The sequence below is a fragment of the Fringilla coelebs genome (genome assembly GCF_963513975.1).
Source record: "Fringilla coelebs genome assembly, chromosome: 8".
NCBI classification, from domain to species: domain Eukaryota; kingdom Metazoa; phylum Chordata; class Aves; order Passeriformes; family Fringillidae; genus Fringilla; species Fringilla coelebs.
This window is the reverse complement of record NC_140066.1, coordinates 18,061,959-18,086,001: the sequence shown is the minus strand read 5'-3', so window position 1 is coordinate 18,086,001 and position 24,043 is coordinate 18,061,959.

Genomic DNA, 24,043 nt, shown 5'->3' with positions numbered 1-24,043 from the left:
CTTCCTTCCTTCCTTCCTTCCTTCCTTCCTTCCTTCCTTCCTTCCTTCCTTCCTTCCTTCCTTCCTTCCTTCCTTCCTTCCTTCCTTCCTTCCTTCCTTCCTTCCTTCCTTCCTTCCTTCCTTCCTTCCTTCCTTCCTTCCTTCCTTCCTTCCTTCCTTCCTTCCTTCCTTCCTTCCTTCCTTCCTTCCTTCCTTCCTTCCTTCCTTCCTTCCTTCCTTCCTTCCTTCCTTCCTTCCTTCCTTCCTTCCTTCCTTCCTTCCTTCCTTCCTTCCTTCCTTCCTTCCTTCCTTCCTTCCTTCCTTCCTTCCTTCCTTCCTTCCTTCCTTCCTTCCTTCCTTCCTTCCTTCCTTCCTTCCTTCCTTCCTTCCTTCCTTCCTTCCTTCCTTCCTTCCTTCCTTCCTTCCTTCCTTCCTTCCTTCCTTCCTTCCTTCCTTCCTTCCTTCCTTCCTTCCTTCCTTCCTTCCTTCCTTCCTTCCTTCCTTCCTTCCTTCCTTCCTTCCTTCCTTCCTTCCTTCCTTCCTTCCTTCCTTCCTTCCTTCCTTCCTTCCTTCCTTCCTTCCTTCCTTCCTTCCTTCCTTCCTTCCTTCCTTCCTTCCTTCCTTCCTTCCTTCCTTCCTTCCTTCCTTCCTTCCTTCCTTCCTTCCTTCCTTCCTTCCTTCCTTCCTTCCTTCCTTCCTTCCTTCCTTCCTTCCTTCCTTCCTTCCTTCCTTCCTTCCTTCCTTCCTTCCTTCCTTCCTTCCTTCCTTCCTTCCTTCCTTCCTTCCTAGGACACCTGAGACAATCTCTGATAATTTTATTTTTTTGTCCAAGGCTTTTGTATCTTCGTGTTAGAAAGAAGCTGATGTCTAGGACATAGGAGACCTGAGTTCACCTCCCAGATCCACAGCAAACTGCCTGTGTGGTTTGGGTCAGGTCACATCAGCATTGCAGGCTAAATTCCCCACATGTGATGTAAGAGCAAGTATGTAGCAGCCTGGTGGCTTTTAAAACAAGAGATGTTTTTACAGTGCAGACTGTCATGTTTTCCACAGTGTCTTTCTGCTGCTGTACTATATATATATAACACCTATAATTTCTGTTTTAGGCTGTTTTGTCTTTCCATCTCCTTTCCTTTTCAAATCTTACCTCCTCCATGCTATTGTGGCTCCATCTTTTTCTCAGATGGAGACCACTGTGTCTGACACATGAAGAAATTTGGCTGCTCCACAGGCTGGCCTCCACGATCTGAGTGGGGCCCTGTGAAACAGAGGTTTCTGCTGTCTGCTCTGCACAGCTCCTGTCTGAAGGGGCAGAATGCAGATCTGGCTCTGGCAATCTCCCTACCAGAGCAGCCACCTGGAAGGCGAGTGGGTGGGTCACTCTCTGGGACAGCACCAAATGCTGGGGCCCATCCTGGTGTGTGCTGAGAAACTGTTGTACCCCAGAATCCTGGCTGGACCAGCCTGGAGGCAGTGGGAGCGAGGCCAGGTCCCTACCAGAGGTTAGTGCATGGGGTCCTCACCCGAGCCCTGTTGTAGAGATGGGCTGGATAGGAAGGGAAGTGGAAGGGAAATGCTTCAGGAACACAGGCATGTCAGGTTTTGAAGAGGGACCTTGATTTGTGCAAGGTAATAAAGGAGTCCAAATGTGAGCCTATTTCCGCCAAGTTCAGCTTTTCTGTGCCCCCTTGCTTCTAGCAAGGATCATTTCTAAGTCTTTAGGAAGACCTTTGGTAACTGTTCATGGTGGTTTCAGAAGGCCACCTAGGCCAAGGCTGGACAGTCAAAAAGATCAAGTAAGAAGCAAGAAAGTCCACTGTGTCCCAGGAGTAGGACATCCTCATAATGTCTCCCTGAGGATGGCCTTGGGAAATGACACTGCCTTGCCCATGTCCTCAGAAGGACATCAGAGAGGCCACTTCTCCTCCTCCCGCTGTTGAACAGTCTCTGCAGATGGGCAGGGAAGGTCCTGCCAGCCTGGCATCCTGCTCATGAGGTCCAGTAAATGGTTTGGGGATATGTGCTGTGGCCTGACAGGGGAACCGAGAGCTTCTCCCTCTCGCTGTCTCTCATTTTCTCTTTAGATCGTCGTCATGGTGTAAACAAACAAGCTAAACTCTGTGAGATTTACAGTGCCCGGCTTCGGTGGCTTCCAGTGCGGCGCAGTGAGATATTTCTGTACAGGCAGGCTAAGCACTTTCCATTTTATACCTCAGCGGCTTTATAGCATCTTAAGGATTTCTGTGCATGCCTGGCTTCACTCAGAGGGAAAAAAATCAAGCTTGTAAATAAATACTAAATATATATGAACAAAAAAGACAGAAGGGAAGCGAGAGGGACACGCGCACACACACGCGCGCACGCACACTTACCCGCACTGGCAGAGGGAAGCAGAGAGGAGATGCAGAGATAGAGGGGGCTGAATGAGAGAAGGAAAGACAAGAGATAAAAAAGAAAGAGCCAGCTGAGCAGCAAGCTGAGGACGGGCTCTCCTCCACCACAGCCAGATGGAAAGAAAATAAGCCAGAGTGAGCAGCTTTCTGGCAATTTGGGGAATATTAATTTCCCATCGGGTCAGACGAATGGCTGTGCCTGAGGTTAAGCCGAAACAGCAGGTGAAGGTGTTCTGCTCTGTTACAGCCCTCAGCCCAAACTCAGGTACCCCCATTGGGCTGCTACCCCTGTACTCTGCCCCCTGATCGTTCTGCCTCTCTGCTGTTTGACAAGTCCTTCCTGCACCCAGATCTGCTCCTGACCCCAGCTCCCAGGAGCAGAAGCTGCACTGGCTCTGCAGGGCTCCTGCACTGGTGGCTCCTAGGCTGAGCCACTCTCCTGTGCTCAGTTCCAGTGGGACAAGGGTGGCAGTGTTCTTTCCTCCTATTTTTGTGAGTAACCGGGTTTTCTCTCTCATCTTTGGCAGAAGGACAAAAATACAGCCTTTAGCCTGAAGCAGGATCCCTGCAGGGGTCTGGTATCCCCAATGCTAGTGTAGGTAAGGTATCCCCAGAACCCCACTATATATCTTCTCTGTCTTTAATAGCAGCAACCTTTTCCTTGAACACTTGCTGCCTAGGGAACTCCTAGAAATGAGCTCCAAGGCAAGATTTTTGTGCTTTGTGTTTTGTTTTGATGTTAACGTGTTTAATCCCCAGTCAGGATCTTTCAGCTGCGCCTATAATATGGAAAACAAGCTCAAGGGCCAGCTGCATATGGCAGGACACAGCAGCAGGACAGGCTTCCTGTAAGATCCTTTGTCAGTCCCAGCACTTAGCACCAGCTCCACAGCCCCAATACATGAACACGAACCTCCTCCATGCTCTCCAGTGCCAGATCTCACTGCACCATCTTGTCCCACCACTAGGGTTGGGGCAGTGCAAGAAGCGACTTCACAGTGGTAACCTAAGGAATTGTTGCCAGAGATGGGAGCCAAAGTTTGATTTCTGCAGACCTGCTAATGTGTCATCCAGGGGGAGCACACCACACGCTGGGGGACATGCTAGCTGACAGCTAGCAGGTGTAACAGAGCTGCTGCAGCTCTGCATGGCAAATGGCAGCCTACATCCTAATGTGAATGTGGTCACCCTTACATCCTGGCCAAGCTGAGCTGAAGGAGCCCTGGGAATAAGGGCTGTGGCCAAGGGTTTAACATACAAACAAGGCCAGTGTGAGGATAGTATGTCTGCCATGGCTTTTCTGTCACTTGCCTCATGTGGTTTCCCTTCCTTAGTCCTGGCACATGCTGACCTTTCCTGATGTTGGGCTGGCTTATCACAGCAGGAGGTCTGCGTGCTCCAGCTTTTAACAAGGCTGCTGCTCATGTGAGCATCCAGGACAGACTAAATGTGCACATTTGGGGAGCAAAAATCTCTGTCCACAATGCACGGGGGCATGCACTGCCCCGCTGTCCTGGAGGCGACCCGGATGCCAAGGAGATGTCAGTTCACACTTCCTCAGGGGAAAGGCTGCATGCCATGCAGCAAATGCAGGCAAACGCCTGCATGACCCCTTGAATGACCTGTGCCATGAAATGCTGCTTGTGAGGCGACCTGAAATAGCTGGGCCAAATTTCGGTCTTTGTGTGGTGCAAAAATGCTTTTGCAAGGCTCTGCTGGTGGGGCAATCCCAGGCTTGAATGTGGCTGGCTCCATCTCCAGGTGTGAGCCCACCCTGCTGTGCTCCCAGCGCTGGCTCCCTGCTGCTGGCCTCCTGCCCAGAGCCGAGGGGCTGCTGGGCCAGGGGAAGGGACTCTCTCCCCTTGGGTCGCTGACAATTTCTCACCATTCTTTCTGTGCCCGGGACTCGCTTCCCCTTCTCAGATATTAAGTATTCAAACCTCATTTACATCCTTATTTTTCAATTTGCTGCCACAGTAGTTTAATTTATTCTATATAATTTCTTTTTCTGAGGGGACATTAATCATTGCCCTGTGCTTTTTGGCGCCTGTGGGATATGTGTGTGTTTTTTTTTTAAATCAATAAAATAAAGCAACCTTCCTTCCCTCTACCCACCCCCCTCCCACTCCTTCCCACCCCCAATGTGCCCCTTTGCCGGAGGAGAGAAATATCATTTCTCCATCCATTTTTTTACCCCCATGGTTTCCTTCGGTTTCAGCCCAAACAGATTAACTTGTCTTTTTTATTTCTGATGAAATGCTGTGTGAATAGGGTGTCTGGGTGGGGAGAGCTTCTGTCTGGTGCTGCCCTCTGTGTCACTCAAAGGGCGGGTTTAGGATGACGTCCCTGCTGAAGCGCTGAAGCCCAGAGCCTCTGGAAGGGGAAATTTGGAATTTCCAAAGCCCGGCCTTGGAAGGAACAAGGCCACTTTTGGGGAAGGGATGACTGGTTAGCTGGGGAGGATGCAAAATCACTCAGCCCAAAGAAGTGCAAACATGCAGCCTTGAGGACAGGGCAATGTCTGCCATAGCATTCTAAGGAAAGAGAGACGTAATCATGGGGAAGAAAGAAGAAGGAGAGAGTTTGAAGGAGGAAGAGAGAAAGAAAAGCAAAAACCAATAAAAAGGAAAGGCAAAATAATTTGGGAAAAAGAGAAAGACCAGAGTGCTAGAGCTTAATGGCTTTTCCATTTGACTCTAGCTGATTCAAACCCAAGGAAGAGTGGTTTGTTCTCCAGGCTTAGCCCAGTGTGGAGCTCATGGGGCACAGGCTGCTCTGCCATGGGGTGTGTGACACAGGGGTGCTGCAGCATCGTGGGGACACTTGTGGGGCCCCCCAGGCTGCCCAGCACAGGCCTCCTGCAGGGCACAGCATCACAGGCTCCCCCACCACACACCCCAGGTTTTTGTCCATTATAGCTGCTTTCTTTTGTTATGTAATCTCCGATAATGAAAGTCCAGTTTGAAGAGGATGCTTAATGTGGTATTAGTCAGTTGAAATATAAGTGTAAATTACATGCCTGCAGCTAGAAAAAAAATGGTTGCAGCAGAAAACATCCCTCTTTAGTAGCGTAGTATAATCAAGAGAGCTGATCAAAAAAGAATTTTGATGAACCAGTGAATTCCATTGGAAAATGCAGAATCCTCCAAATTGAACCATTTTTGGAAATGTTAAATGTTGACTGGAATTCTTGGCAGAAGTTTGAACTGACCCAAAATGCAATGGATTATTTGGTTTTGCTTTTCTCATTATATTTATAAGCTATTTTGCTTTTTCAATGTTATCAAAACAGAAACTTTAACATTATTTTCATGCCTCTGCATTGAATTTCCTTCAGAATTAACATTCTGTTCTGCCCCATTCTGTCCACTTCATTTTTCATTTCACTTCATGATGAAAATAAATGTAACAGAATTTCCTATAAGCTGGACTTTCTACTTTTCTATCCATTTCTAGAGATCAGCAGTTCTAGGGGGCAACGGAACATTTTCCCCAACATTGTGACAAGGCAGAAGATGTTACTTGGAAAATATTTATGTCTGTAGAGAAGTGTCTAGTTATTGTAGATAGGCAAAGTTCTAACCATCTCCAAAAAATAGGGTCAAACACAGCAGGTTTGTCTACACTGATTTCCAGAGCCACCCATGCAGGGAAGGGAACTGCCCTGTAGGTGTATGGTCTCAGTCACATCATTTGGCAAACTGCAGTCAGTGATGCTGATGGAAGGAGAGGAGAGGCTGCAGCCCTCATGCCCCACCAGTGCAGGCATTGCTGTCTGAAATGTGTAGATGTCTGGGAGCTGTGTCTGAATTCCTGGTTTGCTGCCAGCGTTTTTCTGCTAATGTCTATCTGTAACATATTTGAAAGGTTTTTATGGAGGTGCATGGAAGTGTTTTGGACATGTAACAGAGAAAAGATTAATTCATCCTTGGCTTGCAGGAAGCATAAGCTCCATCACCCAGCCACTAAAGGCCATCAGTGCAAATCTAGAGCTCCCATTTGCCTGGAATCTGCTGTGCAGGAGTTTGCTGTGTGGTATCAGAGAGGGCACCCTCCGACCAAGGTGTGCACCAGCCACCTTGGAGCCCTCAGGGCCCGAGGGTGGCACAGACAGATGTCACGAGCTGGTTTTGATGAGTGTGTGATGGCTCCAAACTGCAGTTCCCTCCTGGATCCAGGTCATGCTGAAAGAGCAGCGTGTCAATGACAGGGAGCTTGTCCCCAGCTCTCTTGTGCACCCTGGAAGAGTGATTGCTTCCAGTCATGGACCACGAACTTGCAAACAGTCCCACAGTCCCGTTCCTGTATTTGGATTGGGCCCACCACTGTCTCCCAGACCTCCTGCAGGACACCCACCCGAGCAGTGCAGCACGCCCCAGCCGGGGTGGTCCAAGGATCCGGCCGCTTGTTCCTCTGAGGAAGGAACTCCTGGAATTTAGCACTTGCATCTGTGTTGCGAGCATTTTCTGTGCCTTCGTAGCTGTGCTTATGTTTCTCGCTGGTGCCTCAGGGAGCACTCTGTGAAGCTGAAATAATGTAAGATCTGTTCTGCTCAGGGTGTTTCACTCCCTGGATGGTAGGAATACTACAAGAAGACCAGATCTTGCAGTATTTCAGCCCCATAAGTGGCTCCTTGAGGCAAAGAAAGACTCATGAAGACGAAACACAAATACAAATACCAAGATATTTGGTTTCCCAGTGTGATCTCTCTTCCTCTTCTGCTGTTCATGTACTCACTGGTACCCATGCAAAAAATAAAATAAAAAGAACCACCCTACTCACAAACCAACTATATGTGAAGCGGATATTATGGGATATGGCTTATGATTTCATAAAATGCTGTCACATACGCAAACAGTAGATGCATAGATGGGACAAAATAAATATCAAAATTTGTGATTTTGCCCAAATGTATGATATCATAGACAAAAGCCAACTCATGTATGTTCACACACAGAATCACCATGGAGCATCTTCACATGTGTGTCCTGAACTGCAGCTACAGGCATGGCAAAATCAGACTGGAACACCCCCAACAGCTTGGGAATTTGGACACGTACATGTTGGAGTGTGTCTTACCAAATGTGCATAGGGGCATAATGAAATGTGCAATAATCGTGGACACGTGTGTCAGAAATTGTATGTCCACATGTGTGCTGCTGAGCAGAGGAGGGAGCAGCCAGCAGGGGTGCTGGAGGCCAAGGTTTGCAAAGCTACTTAATGTTAACTTCAGAATTTGCAGCTTGTATGAGAAAAGAACCCCATCTTCTTGCCTCCTGTTCTCTGGGGCTGTCTGTGACAGCCCAGCTGCATTTGGGACATCAAAAGTGCCAACATGGATGGATATGGATGGTTGTCAGTAGGCCACTTGTCTGGTACAAGGTAAACCCAAATCACATGTTTCTCAATATCCTGGGTCCTTTTTCTGGAACCTGCTTCGCTGTGTTGGGCTGGACAGAGCAAAGCAGAAGTGGGACTTTGGGGCAGCAAAGGTACAAGACTGGAGCATGAAGGTACAAGCCTATGTCTGGGAAATGGTTCTTCCATGGACATTTCTGTGAAAATGAGTGCTTGTTCAGAGACAGGGAGGGACCGGACCTTCTATGAAAAGAATGGTGTAAAGTGCTAGAAAAAAGGACACCCTTTTTTGAAAAACCCACATTTCTCAGCCAGAACGTCTGTTCAGAGGGATGGCTGGCTTTTTGCCTGTCAGTTTGGCATGCAAAACTACTGTGGTGAGTTGTGTGTAAGGTACTGTTTTCCAGCCAGGTTTGTTCCTGGCTGTGCTTCACTTTCATTTGTTCTTTGTCGTTTGTTCTTCTCCTCTTTGAAACATTTTAATTGACTAATCAGTTTGCAGAGTCATCAGCAATGTGTGAGGTAACAGTTCCTCTCACATGTACACGGGCCTTCCTCCCCGAGCACGTACCTGTGACTGGCTGAGGGGAGCAGTGGGCACCTCCACTAAGGTGTGGAGGCAAGGACCAGGCTGCACAGCAGCCAGAGAAGGCAGTGCTGCCTATCCAGACATCAGACAAGCTATGGATGTGGGGCTGATTTGTGTGATGCTGGTGGGACATGGAGCAGTGGGGCACGTTGTCCTTGGCTGTGTGGAGCTGCACACCCTGGGCAGCAGCAGGGCTGAACAAGATGCTCTGGCATCCTGGTGCCTCCTTGCAGCTGGGATAGGCAATGTTGATGTGTGGGGCCCTGATAGAGGAGCTCCATGCAGGTCTGTGATAGGGATTTGAGCTTCACAGGATGACAGTGCTGATGGGGCACAGCCCTCTGTTTGCACTTGGCCGGGTGGTGCAAACAATGATGCTTGCTGCTGACAACCTTGGAAATTTCCTGGAATTCCAGGGCTGGAGCCAGCCCCTGCTCTGGGGAAGGTGGATGCTGCGTCTCAGTCCATAAAGTCCCCAGAATGGGAGAAAGGGGTGAGAGACACACAAAGTCAGTAGTAAAAAGAAATGAAAGTCGGCAGCTTGCCACAGCGGAGTGCAGACTCTGCAGAGCTGCCTCTTTTATTGGCGCCCAGACTGGAGGGAGGTTTATGCTCTCAAACAAGCCAAATTGGAAATGGAGCACAGGCCAGAGCCCTGCAAGCAAGCTGCTGCCCCTGGTGCCAGGAAGGGTATGTGGACACCTGAAATCCTCACCTTTCCCTCACCCTTCTCATCCTTCCTCCTTTCCACTCCTTTTTTACTGTCCCTTTTCATGTCTCAAACCTTCCCCTTCCCATGGCTGGTCTTGTCCCCCAGTGCTGATTTCCCCAACAGCTCCTGCCATCAGCTGGTACTGAAAACCCCTTTTGGTGGTGGCGACAGGCCAGTTTGCTCAAAGGCAGCCAGTCTGGGTGGCCCAGTGATCTGGGAGGAGTTATCTGTGGCCCTCTCTTTCTACTGCTTCTCTGCTAAATGTAGAGGAGCAATTTGCATTACAGTGACAATGTGTTGCGTGCCTGTCCTGTTACCAGGAAAAGAGGAAGTGTGCAAGACATGGAAGAATCAGAGCAAACAGCAGACATGATGTTGAAGGCACAGAGAGGAGACCCATCACCCAAGGACCTGGCACATAATCTAGCAAGTGGTGGTTAGCAGCTGGATGCCAGATATGACATGAAAATAATTTGCTAATTAATGCAAAGCCTTAAGTCATACAGGCAATAGGTGGGGAGAATTGGGTGTTCATTCCTCAGCAAGCTCCCCAAGTCTGTGCTGAGCAGGGCATAAAGACCACCGTGATGCTCCAGGATCCAGCTCTGACATGCTGAGTCTGGCCTGTGACATCCAGGTATGTCAATAAAAGAGCACTAGAGACTGAAGGTGAGAGATCAGTCACCAGCTACTCTGGGGACCTGAGCTCTCTTCTTCTCTCCAGCTGATTTTTTTCGTGTCATTTCATTTATCCAACGCCTCAGTTTGCTGCCTGCAAAAAGCCCAAAGGGATTATGACATCTGTTGTCAGATTAAAGTGTGGTCTTGACTATGAGAGGTCAGGTACCATGGTGGGACCATTTCTAGTCTGAAACCGTGCTCCCATCCCACGTGGTGCTCTACAGCGTGGGTTCATTTGCTGGGAAAAGGTCCTGCTAAAGTCAGCTCGGTGCTCATGGACTGTCTTCCAGCCAGCATGCAGGGAAATTGTTTGCTCTCTTTCTTTCCTCCAGTTTTGGCTGTTGAAGCAAAAACACATAATAAAGTAAAGAGGGTTTTAATGACAATCTGCCGGCATGTTTAATATTCCAGCTTGAGGAATGATCCAGTTATGTGCTGGAGCCAAGGGAAAGGATGTCATTACTTCCAGTGCACACTGAATCAGTGTCTTTGCAAAGAGAAGCAAACATCACAAAGGACCTGGCTGCTCACCACTGACCCACAAAACAAAGCCATTGCTCCAGCAGATATTGAGCTTTAGATTCAGGGCTTGCTCTCCTGTAATCACTGTGTTACAGATCCATGAAGAAGGGACAACTTGAGTGTTCTATGCAGCCTTATTGAGTATTTTTTCCCCCTGCAATGCTCAATAAGGTTGTTTTTTTTCTGCTCAGGAAAAGGTACAGGAAGTTTTCTGTACAAAACCTCGGCATTCCCCAATTCAGGTGTGAGAGAGAGATTCAGATGTGTGCTTTTGCTGCACTTCTTTGTAGCTGAGACTCTCGCCACATCTGCTGGATTTATGGCCCCAAATTGGCTCTGTCATCCAGTAATCCTTCCTGTGCACACAAATATTTGGACAACTCTCATTGTTTCAGAAGCAGACTAGCCTGTGTGGCTCCACTGACATTACCTACTCTGCCAGGCAGGTGGCTGCAGAGAAAACAGCTTTATTTATACAGTGCATTGGATTGACAGAAGTGGATTCTTCATAGCTAGGAGGATGAGGGACCTCTGGATACAAGCACCAGTTGCCCTTTTCAGCCCAATAGGCAGTGGAATCTAGTCTGCTCCTGCCATCAAATCAACACCATGTCTTCCTGGGGGAGAGCTGGATTTGGAACTGACTGGAGGTTGAATCCAGGGTACTTTTAGGGGTTCCACTGCTTCCAAATACATGGGGTGAGGCAGAAAATCAGATGAAGAACCTAAGGGTTGTAATAATGTCACAGAGGGCAAGTAGAGCTTCTTAAGAGTCAAAGCTGCTTGTGGGGCAGAGCCAGAGACCTCTGACAGCTGAAAACTTACTGACTGTTGAAAGTTTCCCAGCATTTTGGAGTCAGGATTTGAGAGATAGTGTGCAGTAAAGTTAGCAAAACCACAGCAGGAGTGTAACTGATTCATTCCATTGAATCCTTGTCCAAATGGAAGCAGGTCCACAGGCCAGATGCTCAGGCTCCAAGTGGTAGCAGGGTTTATAGCTAGGTTGGAGAAAGGAAAGGTCAGCTTGGGGGGCAATGCCAAGTGAACACCTGCTGTCTTGCTACTTGTGAGTCAAAGGCAAAAATATCTAAGAAAGGTGGAGAGAAAGGGTCCAGCTTATGATGCCAGTGAAGACAGGACCCCTCTCTTCCACTTTAAGACTAAGTTGAGCATCTGCTTTTCCCCAGGTGCTCACATCAGACTCTCTCCTTTGCAGGGCCCAGGCAGTCTGGTGTAAGCCATGGTGGCCTGGCTCCCTGCAGTGGCTGTGCCATCCTGTGCTGGGGATGCAGTCCAGCAGATCTCTTGGAGAGGCAAAGCTCGTTTCTCTCCTAATTGAGCAGGTGGTAGCAACCTGGTATTTCAGGCGCGCTGCCTCCATCCTCAAACACAGCTGAACTCCTGATGCAAGGAGACTTTACAAGACCCATGAGAGATACCAAAGGCTGACCCTTGCTGTCATTGGGAGGGAGGAACTTTCTGGCTACCTCTAAGCAAAAAGGACAAAGCATTATAAGATATATTTAATAAAACAAAACACACACAGATGGAAAAAAAAAAAGGAAAAGAGGCCAATGCACAGGAAGGTAATGTGTTCATTTGAATAATGGGCAAAATCAAATTAATTCTACATTAAATAGTTCTGAATAAAGGGTTTAAGTCAGCAGTTTCAAACTTGTTTTCCTTAATTACTTTCCGTGTTTAATGTCATTAAGAAGATTAAAAATTCATTAACAAGAGTAGTAAAGTGGCAAATCAGTAAAGCTATCACTCCAGGTTAAAAACTACGCTGAGGTTGACACTTTGTACACTTCCACAGGCGTTGTGTGGAACGCTCCCGGGGAGCTGGGGTGGCTGTGGGGAGTGCTGCCAGCCCGCTCCTGCTAGGCCAGCCAGGGAGGTGGCCAAGGGGCCAGCCTTGGCTGGAGGTGGCCACCAGTGTAAGCATGAGCTAAGCGAGACAGAAGGCAGCATTTAGCAGAAGGGCAGCACGGGCTGTGAGAAGTGCAGCAGTACAACCCCTAGCATCACAAACAGACTCACCCATGGAGAATGGCAGGCATTATAGAGCAGTAAGGCACGCTGAGGAAATCCAGCTGCTTCACTGGCCTCATGTCCTGAGCCCTCTGAGAGAGAAGACTCAGAGGGCACAGAGCACCAGGGAACCACCAGGCTGGCCTGTGGGCATCAGGCAGGATGGGGAGAGAGATCTGGGGTATTTTTTCCTCCATTAGCCTTGAAGGATGTAAACACTTCTGCTCCCTAGGAGTACACAGGGAGGGTACACAGCTTGAGAGCATAAGGCTGCTTGCTTAGGGAGTGCAACCAAAGCACCCAACTCCATCAGCTTTGGGAATCCTTCCCATCTCTGCACTCTCAAAGAGCCTCAGGGTGCTGGATGACACACAGATCCCACTGCAGCCCATCCCAGGCAAGTGAGAGATCATCTTCACCCAACAGCTCTGATTTAGATAAGCCAAGCAAGTGAAAGGCTCGTGGAGACATGAACCCCAAGGCACCCAGAGGGCTGTGCCAGGGGCAGAAAGCAGGCTCCCACAGCAGTCTGGTGTCACCCCACAGCAGCACTGCAAAACTGGCCATGCTGGCCTTGCAAAACCAGCCTGCAGGAGTCATGACATCAGCTGCTATAAAATGGTCTCATTGTGTCACCTTTGTTTTCTATTTCTTGAGCTCATAAAGGGTTTTTACTTATCTTTATCTTGAAAAAGCTCCATTCTGGCCAACAGGAGTGCCGAGCAATGAGCTGCTTGCAGCCCAAACTTGGATCATGGTGTCTCCCAACCACTATTTGTGTGTCCTGTCTCTGTGGTGTGCAACCACAGTGGGAAGGTTCTGGTCTCTTGGGTTTTGAGGTGCAAAAGCTGGGATTGCAGAGCTGTGCCTGGGAGTGGAGAAGGAATCAGAAAGCCACAGAGGAGTGGTGTCATGTGACAGAGCAGCATCCGTGCTGCCCTGGCTCCTGGTAGAGCACACAACTGGCAAGAGTGCTCTGCACATTGTTAGTGCCTGCCAGCAAAGAGCTGGTTCCTACAGGAGCCTGCCCAGACCCCAAGAGCACATTGTCCCCAGTTATGAGGTGAAGAAACTGAGGCACAGAAGAGCCACTGATACGCATTGCTCAGTGCCACGGGGGAAACTGTAAGTAACACCTTTCTGCCTGAACTCCCACGTGCTTGTTTGCAGCCCAGGCTTCAGCAGCATCACTCTTATCTGGGAACTAGCAGGGTCCACTTGGGAAAAACCATTGTTTGAAGTTTGTAAGAAATCATAGACGCAGTAGAGGGAGTGAAAAAAACCCAAATTCTTGGACACAAAGATGTTACTAAAGCTAGGGACATAAATGAGCTTCCAAGACACGAAGCAGGTGGGTGCAGGAAAAAGGAGTATCCTCAGCTGAAGAAATGGGAAGTCTTTTACATGCCAGGCACCAATGCCTTTTGCCTGCCCCTACAGAGCTCCTGGGAGCCACCCCATGCAACACCCCAGACCCCTGCTGTGTTGCAGAAACAAATCCCAAATTGTTCTGGGTTTATAGGCATTTTTGAAGATACTCTGATGAGCCAAACCAGGGTAGTAGGGGTCTGTGGGCTGCCCAGAATTTTCTTCCTCTTTGGCTTAGCAGAAAAACACAAAGGTTCGACTTCTTTCTGCTCAGTTTTGGAATGGAAATGTTTTTGTCTTCAGTTTCCAAATTTTCCTCGGATCAGGAAGTCCTAGTCCTGCTCTGATGATCAGTGAAACAGAAAAACACATTTCCCCCCTATTTTTCCCCAGCTTTGATGAGGGGCTCCCATCTGCAGGACCACACGTTTGTCCTGCTGCTCCCTCCCAGACACTGCAGAATCAAGCAAAAGCCCATTCTCACCACATCTCTTTGTTCCCTGGGGAAGTCACAGCAGCCCTGTTTTGGGAGCAGGTGGGAGGAGGGAAGGACCTTTTTATTTATTTTTTTGCCCTCCCCTTTTATTCTTTTGCAAGCTTTAATTATCGAAGGACTGAATTTGAGCTGTTCCTGTCTTCTTCCTTCCTTCCCGGACAGCATTTCTAACAAAGGCCCGTGGTTAGAGTTTGAGGGGCTTTTTTTTTCCGTTTTCTTTTCCCCTCCAGAGATCTAAGGCCTGTAATGAGATACCAACACCCTCTCCTTCCTACAGCCCCCAAAACAAACCCTCCGCCCGCCAGCCCCTCCCTCTGCACAGGCTCCAGCATCCCCCCTGCTCCCGGGGGAGGGAGCGCGCCCGGTACCGGCACAGGGCCTCGCCGTCCGTCCTGGGAGGTGAACGCGATAGAGTTACAGGGGAGAGCAGCTTGCAAACTGCCTCTGCTTTGATGAAGCAACATTTCATTATCTCCCTCTCCCCCAAGTCCTTCCACAGTGAAAAAGATCTTCTATTGTCGAGGCTAATTTGTCCCTTTTATTTAAGTCCTTAACCTGTGTGCAAAACTCTGGTCACATTACTCTATCACCCATCTCTCCCAGTCTTCTCCCAGTGCTGTGAAATGCAAGGGCAGGAGTCTCTGGGTGCCCCTCTTGCTCCCTGTGCCAGGGTCAAATCCTGAGATGTGAAGCCAGAGGCGTTCAGTACCCTCAGCCCTCACTTTGACAAGGAGGCAAAGTGCCTAAAAACTTCTGGAGGTTTGGCTCCCATGGCTCCATGCCCCCCCGAGAGAGCTGCCAGGAGCAGTGCCTGTGCTCCTCACCACCCCAAGTGTGGTTACACAACCTGGGGCAGCTGGGTGGGAGGACAGAGGGGAGCAGGATTGCTCATTCTAACACCTCTCTGCCTTCTTCTCAAAGTCATCTGTCCCCAGGTCTCTCTCTTTACCTGGAGGGACTTGGTGGTTGCTGAAAACCCTGTTTGGATTGAAAAGAGAGGGAAGGAGCAAAAACCTGTGAGCTGGTTTATTTGGATATTTTCCTTGTATCACAGGAGTGCTGCCTGGTGCCAGATGGCTGCATATCCCAGGGCACTGGGGAAGAGCTGTGCCCGGTGCCTGGGTGGGGCCTGATGCCTGAGCTGCTGGTGCTCCCGCTCTCCTCCGAGCTGCAGAGGCTGGCAGTAACCGCAGAGGGAAGCTGGGTAGGGAGGGTGTAGGGCAGGGGAGCATCCCTGCTCTCACTCTGGCTCTGCAGCCAGGGCATGACTCTGTAGGGGAACAGCCAGGACTGCCCCCCTGCCATGAGCCCAGTGGCTCAGGATAGCTCAGCGTGCAGCACGGGACAGTGTGCCACAGAGGTGAGGTGGGATTCTGGTCATCTGCAGCTGCTCTGGCCATGGATGGGGGCTTGAGGATAAAACCACGCAGGGAAGCCAAGCCTTTCCCCCTCACCTTCCTCCATGAGGAGGAGGGCATGGAAAAAGGTGTTGAGCAAGGGACTGTTGTGCAGCAAGGAAGGGCTGGAGAAGAAGAGCTGAAGAGGGGAGGAAGGCAGAGCAGTTGCCAGGCTGCCTTGAGCCAGAGCCTTTCATGGAGGTGCAAGGGGATGGGAACATGGAGGATCAACATTGTCTTCTCCAAAGAAGAAAAGAAAAATAAAAGAGAGAATGCAGAAGGAAGACAAAGGGAAACAGGACTTGTTGGGAGGAAAATGGGGATGCTCAGGGATTGAAGCAGGCTGGGGTCCAACTTAATAAGAAGCGAACCAAAACAAAACCCAAACAAAAAGTGACTGGAATTGGCGGTGGGCACCCCCTCCCCCAGGCAGCCATCCCCAGAAGGCAGTGAAGCTGCCTTTTCAAACAGCCGCCTCACAATAAATTCATGGCAGCCAGGGCTGGGAAACAGGCTGCTGCAATTTAAAGGAAGCGTGGATTTGCATATTGAATTAAAATTAAGAGCTAATTATGCAAATAAATTATGACATTTGGCAGGAGAATTTGCTTCAAGATCATTTATTACGTTCTTTTTATAACAGTGCGAGCGTTTAACGGTCAAAGACAATATTTTAAAGGAAAATTAACGCAAGATTATTAACCTAAAAACAATTCCACATTAATGAGATGTATTTCTCTTCAACTTCTCACACCTGGCTGCCTATTGATGCCCAGCCAGGACTGTCTCTTAATAATTGGCATTTTTTTTGCAGGCAAATATTGAATGAGGTGGTGAATGTTGCTTTGGACAAACTCACTCAGGAAAATTCCTTCAGGGTTTTAGCCTGCTGGTCTGTAAAGGAAAGTTGTGAAGGTCAAACATGTCTAGTGTTGCTCCGTGCACTTGTACTGACCAGGTCTGGATGTGCCTGGAAGAAGTCACTGTGCTGTCTACCCCATCTGCATGGGAATAAAAGCTCCCCAGCTAAAATGCACATAATTGCTTTTCGGAAGAGATATAAAGCAAAAGTCTTAGCCATTTGTGGTAATTAAAGATCCGGTGCCTTTTCTTCCCCAAGATCAGGGTTGTTAACCCCAGTATTTTGGCTCCTCTCCAGCCCAGGTACTGCTGCCTTCCCCGGCCCTGCACTGGGACTCTCAGGTGGGGCAGACGCTGCTCTTCCCCTCCTGGACACTGGTGTGCCAGCCACGCATCCTCACAGTGGCCAGGATCCTCCCGTGAGGAGAATGGCTCCAGGAAGGCCCCACACTGCGCCCTTGGAAGGCTGGCTGGAGCACCGAGGGATCCAGGTACCTCCAGGACCCCAAAGCTGCCCATCCCCAGCCACCACCTGTTACCAGCCTCTGGCCCAGGTCCGTCACACACGGCTGAGGTGGTTGTCGGCAGTCAGGTAAGCAGTTGTCTGTCTAGAGGATTGACTCTTGTCCAACTAGGAAAGATGCCCAACCATTTGGTAGGTTTTTATATGAACTTATCTTTACCAAAAAAATTCTCAGGAAAGACAGGCCATGCTTGTGTTGCATCCAGCACTCATGCTTTGCCCCTCTCTTCCAGGCAGAATGCTGGGCAACTGGGAGGCTGTGTTTGCAGGCAGGTTATAGGGGTAGTTGTTGGGAGTTATGAGAGAACTGTAGCCAGGAATGACTAGAAGGGAACAAATTAGGAGGTTTAGGAAGTGAGAAACAGTCTTTGTCAAAGGTGGTAGGTTGCAGCCTGGCCAAGGAAGAACAGGGTAATGTGCTACACATCCTTCAATCATTTTCACTCCTGCTCTGCCTCCAGTGTGACTGTTGCCCACTGTGATCTGCACACTGCTAGGGCAGGATGGGATGTGAGGACTTGATTCTGGAGTTTCCTTTAGTTCCATTTCTTTACCCCTATTTCTCAAATGTTCCCTTACAAAGCCATCTGCCTTTGTTATATCTGGGTTTTTCAGAATCCCACACTCTGCTAAAGCTTTAAGGGACTTCGCCTAGAGATTGAGGGGCATTTCTCTTCTGTGGCTGCTGAAAGTCTGTCTTTCATGATTCTCCCATATCCACTCTCAAGGGATTTTTCTCCTCTCAAGTTCAAGGTGGAGAGGACATTCCCTGTTAAATTAGTCCTGGCATACAGCACACAGTGGTGTGCTGAGCCAACCACAGGTAAGAAATTGTGTTGCAATAAATGAAAGGTTTGGAGCCAGACAAAATGTGTGACATTCGAAGTTCTCAGCTCTCCTCCCTCAGAAAGGCAATCTGTGACTTCTGGACCCTCCTTAATGACCCAGAGCCGGATGGAAAATAATATTAATAATAATAAAAGAAACAAAGAAGGGGCTGGCGCATTTTTTAAATAAAGAAATTTCCCTCATCTTGCGGTTAATTTAAAAGGTTTATTTCTTGAAATGAATCCTCTTCATCAAATCTCCGATCCTTGAAAATCAGTGCAACCTGCCTCTGTGGATAATGAATTGATTTGTAATGTAAATTATATAAAACACCCTCCCCGCCAGCATTTGTGTGTGAGTGTGTTTAATCTAAAGCGTTTAAGTCTGAAAATGAGCTTCTCCATCAAAAGTCTCGATTCCATTTACATTTCTTGCATACGAGTCAATTTGTGCCTGACCCAGTCTATAAATCACTGCCAAGGAGTGCTGTGTCTGTACCTCTCCTCTTCCCCCACTCCCCTCCCCTCCTCCTCCCATCCTTGCAACATGCAATGTTCAAAAAGGCATTTTTGGATACCATCTATAAATGGTAGAGTTCCCAGTTCTCTGGCCAGGGGTTGACCAGTGGAGAAGGAACCCCAGCTCAGAGAGGTGTGCAGTGTGGGCACTTAGCAGGTGGTGAAGAAAGCGGAGGAAGGGAAGGAAGGGAAGGAAGGAAAGTCCTTCTCAGCTTCTGCTGGCTGCTCTGGAAGGATCTCCCAAGGGAAGGTGCCCTTTCTCTTGGTGGCTCCTTTCCAACATGTGCTTGCTCAGCCACTAAAGGAGTCTATGACTTAATGGCACTAGAGGGGGAGGTCTTCTACTGGTGCACAGCAACATGGCTCTCTAAATTCCATGAAATGGGAATTACTTGCATCACCAGAGCCTTTAATCCTGTATTTATGTCCCCAGCAGTTTGATCATGCCAAGTTTTATCCTTCATCTCATGCCATTGGTGGTGAGATGACATGGGCCATACCGCCTTGTCTTGCCTCCTGGTGCTAAAACCGGTGGGAGCAGCCTCTGGGAATCAGGGGCTCCCCTCGCTGGTTGGACTTCTGTACAAAAAGGCCTGTGGCCCTTTCAGAGAGCAGGGGAAGTAACAGCAGTGGTATCTTCACTGAAAGAGTCTGTTGACCCATCTGGGTACTGGCATTAGAAGGGGGTTCAGTAACACTTGAGAGAGCTGTTGGAGATCCACATTTCCCTGTATATTTACGCACAAAGATTTACAAAACCACTTTAACCAGTCTTTCTTGGATTCTCTTGCTCTCCCTTTTCCCGTAGCAGAAGGATGCCTGAAAGTGTTAAGAAATTAGAACATCAAATCCAGGTCTCTGAAAGAGCATGAGACAAAGAACTGGACCAGTGGCCACCGGTCCCCAAGGCCACTTTATGTCCTCCATCTGCAAGCCTTGACTTGCCCTAACACTGCTATCTCTGAGCACCCCTAAGAAGTGAGCTCCATCCATTGCCATCTGTCTGGTCTGTCACCAGAATGAGAAAGATTGATGTCCAGCAAAACAAAGTGAAAAGTCAGCTTGAGTCCGGAAGGCAGTGTGAGGTAAATCTTCCGAAAAGACTTATATTGGTACTTATTACCAGGAAAGGCTTCCTCTCTGTGCCTTGTTTGTTTACCTTCGAAATGGGGTTAATCCTTCCCTTCTCCTGGCTTTCCTCACTTTCCATATCAGGGCTCAGAGTGTGGGGTGTATGTTACCGTATGAATGTGCAGCCCTGAGCATGATGTGGCTTTTGGCATTGGAGGAGTCCTATGAGCTGCTATAATACAAATAGTAGCAAGAGTTTTTCCTCAAGATTACCCCAGGGGATTGAGGTCAGACTTTCAGTGGAAGGAAGACACAAACCTATTACCAGTTTCTGTGGGGACTAATGCAATTTGCACTTTGTTAGAGGAACTCACAGTGATTTGTACACATTAATTACTCCTTGCAGCATCCCAGCTGGATAAATATTATTACCTTCATTTTACAGAAAGGGTAACTAAGATGTAGAGAAGTTCATTTGTTTGACTACAGCTGTACAGCGTGCCAATGACAGGAGCCAGAAATAAAACATAAGAGGACTGATTCTCAGTCCCTTCCTGCTCTAAAACTGTGGGTTCCAAATATTTTTTTTCCCAGAACGTCACAAGCAAAGAAGGCAGCCATGCCTCCTGGCTGGGCTGGGTACCACTGTGGTGGGGATTGGGTACTGGGGGTGGTGCATGAAACACAGCCTGGGAAGCACCGCTTTGAACCCCAGCCTGCACAGCCTGCAACGATGGGAGGAGGAAATGAAAGTGCAATTAGCTGGAAACAAATGAATTTGTGTCGCATATATTTCCCAAGCTGATGAGTTGGTGAATGAACCACTCGTTATTTCATGGAGCAGCATCTCTAAAGATCTGTAGAACAACTTGGAAAAAACCCAGCTTTTCTGTTTTGACATTTTTTGCAATATTTCTGAATGCTGTCTGTTCTAGTTTCAAGCATAGCTACTGCTGTATTTCCATTTTCTTTTCATGAAAAGGAAATTCTGAAGAAGTTTTGTAGTTTTTTAGGTGTTTAAAATTCTCACCTTGAATTTTTCAAGGCTTTCGTGAGTGTTATGTTGACAGTATCAACATATGGCCTACAGAACTAAAATATTTTGTAACCTAAATATCGAGCTATTTTTATTCCTGCTTTCCTATTTTTCTTGTACTAGGTGAGTTAGAAACAAGTGATATTCCCCTGTCCAGAAATGTTTAACTTCAGCCAGAGATGCAAAATTAAACAGACAACACAAAGCAGCATCAAAAATAGGAAATAAAAGTGAATAGTTGGTTTGAACATTAATTTGTTTTTGTGGTTGTTGAAGGTGAGGGGAGAGTACCTCTAGAATCAAAATCCTTTTTTTCCTCAAGAGAAAAACATGTTCAGAAATTTTCCAGCTGTCTATATTCGCTTGCATTTTTCTAATGTGGTGAACAGAGGAACTCGATACTATGAGCAGCAGATAAGCCTGCAAGATGGGACCAGAGTGATGAAGCTCCTGTGTGTGCTTCCCTGAGATGGCAAAACAGATTCTCCAAGAAAGATCGACCTGAGAGTATTACAATAACAATAGTGTCATATTCAGTTGGTCCTTATTTAGTCAGTTTTAATTACATTTGAACTGGTTTCCTGTAGAATGGTATTTTTCAATCTGTGGTCTGCAGATTCCTGGTAGAACGTGGACTCCTTGCAAGGAGAGTGAAAAAAGCAATTTCACCAATGCTCTCCAGTGGTCAGGGCTTGTGAATTTTCTAGGGGGTTGCCGAGCCTTCTTGAGAGATTTTCTAGGGATCCACAAATCAAAGCAAGTTGAAAGACACTACAGCAGCATAATGTTATATTGATTGCTTTGTTTTTGCAGAGGATAGATTTTGTTTAATCTTCCCCTTCCTTATATTGCTTGACACCATTAGTTTTATCTTAACTGACATCAAATATAAAAAACCATTAGAGAAGAGACTTTCTAATGTATTTTGTACTACTTTTGGGTGGGTAATAACAAGAAGTATTTACTGGGGCATGGTAGCTCTTTAAAAAAATACTTGCTAAAAAAGAAATCAGGTAGGACAGAAAAGCATGGGCTTGAAGTGAGATCTTATTCAGTGCAAGTTTTAGAAGAAACTGGAATTCAAAGTACATTGAGAACTAGAAACTATGGGGCCTGCCCAGAGCTGGACAGAGGGAGACACAGAGTCCCTCCCCGGTCTTGAGAGCCCACTGGCAATATGGGGCAAATGGATGTTACAGGGGAGACCTTTATTTGATGAGGCTTTTGGTCTGTGGTGGGAGATGGTAGGAAGCAGAACCTCACCCCACCAGGGACAAGGGTGTGACAGAGGGCTGTGGTCTTGGGAAGGAGAGAGTGGGATGGGGCAGACTTCACAGGGAAAGAGCCCTTCCCAGCACTGTGTCTCCTGCTGCCTTGTGAGCCCCAGCTTCCAACCCTGCTCATCCCCAGGCACAGTCCGACCCAGATGGGGAGCCACGAGGGATGTTGGGGAGGAGGACAAACAGACACAGCTTCCATCAACAAACACAAACTTGCTTCTCCTCCTCTTCCATCCTTCACAAATTCCTGGTGCCTGTCACCCCCCGTCTGCTCCGAGGGTTTTAATAAAAAGGGAAACCATTTGACGTGAGCACAGTAGGGAGAGGAGAGGCAGTGCAGAGGGAGGGGTCAGACACTGTACCCAATATGGGAACAGAAGGATGCCAGGGCGGCATTCGGAGCTCGTCCCTCTCTCCTCCCTGCACCCACAGCCTCCTCTCCGCCAATGTTGGGTTCTTAACATAACAAGTGAGCCGAGGGGCGGCTGGCCCTGTGCGCGGCTAAAGCCCCCGGATTCCTCCGCCCAGAGCCCTGTCTCCCAGCTACTGATCCAGGAATCAATCGCTGGGCTCTTCCCGGGCAGCACTATTGTCTCCTAGCTGCTGCAGTGGGAAAGGATGCCCTAGGTCCTTTCCTGACAAAGACCAATAAAGCCCAGGAGAGAAAAATACATATATAACCATATGTGTATATGTATGTATATATGCATATGCAATAAACAAAGCAAGTCAGGCAAGCCCTTCAGGCAATTTTTGCTCCGTGTATTGTTCAGGAGGAGAGGTTTCCTCCCTCCCCTCCCATCTCCTAATGAAATCCCCCAAGCCCTCCTTGTTTCTCCCCCCTCGCCCCCTGCTGCCAAAGGGTACTCACACAGGCGTGCTCTCAGGGATTTTGTTTCTTGTAGCTGGATAGGCTCTCATGATGGGGGAATCTCTTATTTGCTAAGGTTGTTGGTGACAGAGGCTTAGCCGTAAACCCCTCCAGAGCCCCTTCAAAGCTCTCATTGCTTTCTTCATTTGCTGGACATTTGATTTGGGGCATCCCTTCACCCCATTTCACCCAGGCCTACCCCTGTCTTCTCCTACCTCACCTCTGCAGTCACACATATGCACACCAGGCCTGGCCATGGCTGGAGGGGTGAAGGTGTAAATTTGCTGGATATCCTCTCAGAGCCCCAGGTCCTGGCCGTAGGACCATCTGCCTGCATGTACATATATGTACAGCTGCCTCCATCCCCTGCCTCTTGGGGCTACCCAAGACATGCTTGGTGGATGGATGGATGGATGGATGGATGGATGGATGGATGGATGGATGGATGGATGGATGGATGGGGCAACCCACCTGTATCCCCATTGGTGTAGCTGCCCCTTAGACCTTTCCCCATAGTGCTCGTGGTACTGCATAGAGGCAGGACAGAGAGCAGAGGATCCTGGCCAATGACTAGACCATGGTCCTTCCCACAAGGTCTCTGGCCACTGCCCACACACTCCTGCCTTCAGGCTGGGCCTCACACCACGTTCCCACTTGCTTTCCCTGAGCAGCGCTGAACTGACAGCCCTCGTACTCCTGGGCTCTCCACAAAACAGAAGAAGGGCTGTGAAGGCATGGAGAGCCACACAGCTCTGAAGGCCACCAGCCCTGGGTGCTCCCCTATGACAGAAAGTGCAGGTGAGAGGCTTCACCATGCTTGGTTCTGCTCACCTCCATCCCCTGCCCCAAACTCAATTTCTATACAGAGAAAATGAGTTCTCCTCCTGTGTCTGTTTCTTTTTGCCTCCCATTGCACATGAAAATGCTGACGGATTTCCCTGATCACTAGCCATGCTGGCTAGTGGCTAAAGCAGTTCATTTCAGACCCTGTGCAGGTATTTCTTACCATATATTATAGTGAATAATGTATCCCCAGCCATGCAGCACAAGGCTTATAAGGCTATCTCAGTATTCTGGTGACAGCTTTAAACCACTCGACCATTGACCATTCAGGTCTCATGGTTTATAGAGTCACCAGCACACCTTGACAGGGTTATAGCCTACTTATTGGTATAAAGCATGGTTAGGGATACATTATTATAGCACGTTGCCTCTGAAACGGGGCTGTGTGCCACCGGTGGCCTAGAGAGCCCTTGCTGGTGATCTGCAGAGGGCTGGGTGATGTGGACAGCCCGATTAACATCTACTGGCTGAACCATGATGAGTGATTGCTGCAGTGACCTGAGGGACAACGTTCACCCTCAGATCCTGGAGGCCTGGTGCAGGTGGCTCTGACAAGAGGGGGGCTGAAAAGAACTGCTTTTCATCAAAGCTGGCACCCAACCGTACCTGAAGACCTCTCTTTAGCACCAGTGATCCAGCAACCACTGTGCAGGTTGCCACGAGGATGAGAAATACTTTGAAGA